Raw genomic sequence first — 5400 nt, 5'->3', positions numbered from 1 at the left:
CCTATGGTCCTTGGCAAAGTTTAGCCTGTCTTGGAAGTTCCTGGGAGAACATTGGTGCAATGATTGGGGCTGATTAGCTTCTAGTCCACAAACCCGGATGCCATGAGCACATTTTAAAACTGTGCTTGTCTTTTATCAGAAATGGCATGTGAGTTGTGATCTGTTTTATAGCAGAAACTTTAAAATACTCACTTTTTAAAAAACTACAATATAATAGATATGATTTAGTTTCAGTTTAATGCCTGGCTCTGCCCTGTAGTTGACGGCGTGGGTAGTATGGATGGGTGAGAGGTGTTGCATGTGGCCTGATGTCTGTACACTTTGTATGACATAAAATACTACAACTGCCAAATTGTTCCACAGACTAGCCTCAGGATGACAAAGAAGACGTGCTTTCTTGTAAAAGATGCAGCCAGTTCTGCTAAGGAAATCACTAAATTGGCACTTCCTCTTGACTGCCAACATTACTCCAATGCAATTTGGTCATTGTCTCAATGAAGTTGCACAGCTGCTAGAAGACTGTGACCATGATTCCTCCTCCACATCACACAACCCCACAACACAGCCCAGTATATCACCTCACCCCACACAATGGTACCCCACATCACATTACACCAGACCACAACCTATCATACCACATTACACCACAACACATTACACCCCACACTAAACCACCCCTCACCACACGGCCGCACCACCCCAATCAATACCAAATCACATGTGTATGGGTTGGGAGAGGAAGGACATGTATTAGGGCAGCCAGAAGACCTTTTTCTCTCTAGAGGGTGGATTGGTGTCTGTGCTGTATGATGTCAATGAGCACAAAAAGGTCTCCCAGCATCAAAACCTAGAATCCAACAATTATTAAGGACTAGGAGGGAATCTATTCTAATCTCCCATACAATGAAGGGACCCTTTCCAAGTTGTCCCAGTTGAGCCTTATTTGAAAGCTTCCAGTGGCACAGAGTTCACTATCTGCTGCTCCAAGGAAATTTAACAACCACCATTCCATTTTTAGACAGCTTTAGTTGTTAGAAAATCCTTCTTTGTCTTAAGCTGAAAATGGTTGCATCTTTAATCCATCAGTCATGGTTCCGTTGAATGGAACTACACAGATTGTGCCTACATTCCCACTCAGGCTTTGATATATTCCCCTCTCAGATTTCTCTTTTTCAGGAAAACATCCTCACTTCTTTTCGTCAATTCTCATCATACAGTAGGAACACTGTGAACAGACTGGGTAATTGAGCGCTGACTGCTGATGTCTAGGAGTGAAGCCAGCCATGCAGAAGGCAGCAGTGCTGTCACCTTTCACACCCTGCCGCTGGACTTGATGCTTGAAGCCATTCCTGAGCCAACTCGTAGTCAGGAATGAGGATTTTAGACCCAATTCCACTAGCACATGACCTTAGACAAGTCATTTATTCTATCTGGAAATCCACTTTCTCAACAGTGAAAATGAAGGGGCTGGATTACTCTACTTTCTGTAATTCATTCTATGGTTTCAGGGTGGTCAGTGTGGATATTTATCTTGTGAAAGAGAGCACATTAGCGCATTGTCACTGCCACAGAACTAGGTTTCAGTCCCTTTACTAGCTTCAACAGAGCAAAGGGACACCAGGCTCCAGGAGTGGCAGGAAGGAAGAGAGAGTCAGATGCTACAAGAGAGGGGATAAAGAACATAGAGCGTTGCCCATGGAGAGAAAAATCTAGAGATCCAGGGGGACATTTCTATCCAGGCAGAAGGAACCATAATGACTCTGGGGAGAGGTTCTGAAGAATAAATTCCAAGAAGACAAATTAAATGGACTTCCCAATTTTGCTTAGAGTTAGTCTAGTCCCAATTAGATATGGGCTTCTACAGTACAATGAAGCAGGAGCTCTACTTTTGAAAGACTGTTGATATAGTGAGCTCAGTTACCCAGAAACCAACTGATCTAGTTTGTGAGTTATGTAAGTACCTTGGTTTTGCTCCTGGCACTAGAAATTTAGCCAAATTCCTACTTACAAACAGAACCATCAGACACAGGGAGAGGAGTGAAATTGAAAGTGAAAAAAACTAGAGCTTACAGCTTCTGATAGTGGAGAACAAGCTCCTACTGGATCAACCCTCCTGCAAATAACAACTACAAACTATGAACAAAATGCAAAGAAACAACTGCCTGAAAGCACTGGAAGCAGCCAAAAGCAGGTCCATACTGGAGGGAAATGAAACCTGAACAGGGAAGAAGGAAAAAGCACTGGTGAGTTTTCCTTTGCTGAAAGGTTTCATCTGAGGGCAGACCCCACTTGAAGTCAAGTAAGACAACTAAAACTCAGATGGAAAGCCTGCAGCCTTCATGTACTGAAGAACCAGCAGAGTTTGGGATGCCCACAGCGGCTGCAAAATGAAAGAGCGAATCCTAGAAAGGAGAGAGCCATGGGAGGGGGATTCTAAATTCTGTGTATGAAGTCTGTTCAAGATCCTGGCGAATCCCTGAACTATGCATAGATTAGGCATACTCTGAGCAGCCCAGTGAGGGCTAAACAAACTGAACTAAGAATTCTGTTACTGCCCACTTAGGAGAAACAGAGTTTTGAGTTTGAATCCAGCCACGTTTGCTGACTATGAAACAAACAGACAAACAAATGAAAATAATCTTCAGAAAAACACAACAGAACTCAGCAAAGTAAGTAGAAGGATGGAAACACTACCGAGCACAAATCGATAAAATAGAAAACAGACAAACAATAGAAAAAATTAAGAAGTCCAAAAGTTGGTTGGTTGAAAGATCAACCAACTTGACAGACACCTAGCTGAATTGCTTAAGAAACAAATAAGAGTACACAAATGACCAGTGAAGAAATTGAAGGAAGGAATACACTACAAATCCTACAGACATTCAAGGATGATAAGGGAATGTTATGGAGAACTTTATGTTAATAAACTTCACAAGTATTTAAGCGAATTTAACAAATTCCTTGAAAAAAATGCACTTCACAAATACTGATGCAAGATATATAGAATAACCCTATGTCTTAAAAAAATAGAAATAATTATTAAAACCCTTCCCACAAAGAATACACCAAGCTTAGGTGGCCTCACTAGTGTCTTTTTTCAAATATTTAAGGGAAAATAGCACAATCTTACCCAAACTCTTTCAGAAAGAGGAAGAAATTATTCTCAAGTCATTTTATAGGGCTAATATAACCCTGATGCCAAAACCTGAAAAAAAATTATTTTAAAAAAAATTGCAGACCAATATCTCTGTTGAATTTAGATTTTTAAAATTCTTAACAACTAATACAAAATGAAATCCAGGCCGGACATGGTGCCTCATGATTGTAATCCCAGCACTTTGGGAGGCCGAGGTGGGCAGATCATTTGAGATCAGGAGTTTGAGACTAGTATGAACAACATGGTGAAACCCCATACCTACTAAAATTACAAAAAATTTACCTGGGCACAGTGGTGTACACCCGTGGTCGCAGCTGCTTGGGAGGCTGAGGCATAAGAATCACTTGAACCCAGGAGGCGGAGGTTGCAGTGAGCCAAGATGGCGCCACTGCACTCCACCCTGGGCAAGAGAGGGAGACTCTTGTCTCAAAAAAAAAAGAGAGAGAAAAGAAAAGAAAAAAAAAGAAAATTCAGCAATACAGAAAAAGGATAATATATCATGAATAAATGAAGTTTATCTTACAAATTCAAGGTTGATTTAACATTCAGAACTCAATAAATGTAATTCACCATATTAACACAATAAAAAAAGAAACCCCATATAATCATTTATATCAACAGAGAAGGCATTTATCAAAATCTAACACCCATTGTTGATTGAAAACTCCCAGCAAACTAAGATTAGAATAAAACTTTATCAACTCAATAAAGAGCATCTTTGAAAAACTGACAGCTAACATCCTTGATGGTAAAACATTAAATACTTTCCCCTAGAAATGAGAACAAGGCAAAGATATTTACTCTCATTATTTCTTTTCAACATTGTACCAAGGCCCTAGCCAGTGCAGTAAGGGAGAAAAAAAGGAAGAAAAGAAAAGATGAGAAAGAAAGATGTGAAACTGTCTCTATTCACAGATGACATGATTACTAACACAGAAAATTATAAGGAATTTATAAAACAACCATCACTAAATTAATAAGTTAATTTAGTAAGGTTGCAGGAAACAATGTCAGTATATAATGATCAATTGCATTTTTATATACTAGCTACAAACAATTCAAAATGGAATTAAAACAATTTTATTGCCAATAGCATTAGGAAACAAAATGGTTAGTAATAAATGTAGCAAAAGATGTAGAAGGCCTATACACTGAAAATTGCAACACATTCCTGAAAGAATTCAAGAATACTTAAATAAATGTTTATAGATCAGAAGATTCAATACTGTCATGCTGTCAATAAACTCCAAATTGATCTATAGAGTCAGTGCAGTCTCAATCATAATCTTATCATGTAGGAAAAGGTGAGCTGTTTCAAAAATATAACTGGAAAGGCAAGTGTAGTAGGATATACAGAGCCATCTTGAAAAAGAAAAACAAGATTGGAGGATTTACTCCACTTGCTTAAGGCTGTACTATAAAGCTACAGTAATCATGACAGGGTGATACTGGTACCAATTGATATTGGTACTAATGGATACTGGTACAGAAATAGACTCACTTATATGTCAACTGATTTTTCTAAATTTTTATTTGGAAATAATGATAGATTCATGGGTAATTGCAAAGATAGTACAGAAAGTGTCCCACGTACACTTCTCCCAGCTTCTCCCAATGGTTGCATCTTATGTAATTACAGTGCAATATCAAAACCAGAAAACTGACAGTGGCATAATGGGTGTGCATAGTTCTGTGGCATTTTATCACATGTGTAGATTCATACATCCACTGCAATCAAGATACAGATCTGTTTCATCATCACAAAGATCTCTCTGATTCAACTTCTTTATAGTCACATCTATCCTCCCTCTTCCCACTCCCAAGCCCTAGAAACCACTAACCTCTATCTCGGCCAATTGATTTTTGACAAAAATACCAATGCAATCCTATGAAGGAATGGAGTCTTATTTTTTTAATGTGCTGAAACCCATCAAACCTACACCCTTATCTCATACCATATCTAAAAACTTAATTCAATGTGGATCATAGATGTAAGCATAAAACTAAAACTGTGAAGATTCTAGAACAAAACACAGAATAAAATTTGTGTGATCTTGGAATAAGAAAAACTTTTTAGAAAACAGAAAATATTTTAAATTGATAAAATAGGCTTTATCAAAATTTAAAACTCCTCCTCATCGGAGGATATCATTAAGAAAATAAATAGCCAAGCCACATACAAGTTAAAGACTGAGAGAAAATATTTGCAAAATTTGTATCTGACAAAGGACTGAGATCTGTTA

The sequence above is a fragment of the Colobus angolensis genome, unplaced genomic scaffold (assembly GCF_000951035.1).
Source record: "Colobus angolensis palliatus isolate OR3802 unplaced genomic scaffold, Cang.pa_1.0 Scaffold108, whole genome shotgun sequence".
Classification (NCBI taxonomy): domain Eukaryota; kingdom Metazoa; phylum Chordata; class Mammalia; order Primates; family Cercopithecidae; genus Colobus; species Colobus angolensis.
Note: the sequence above shows the minus strand (reverse complement) of the source record.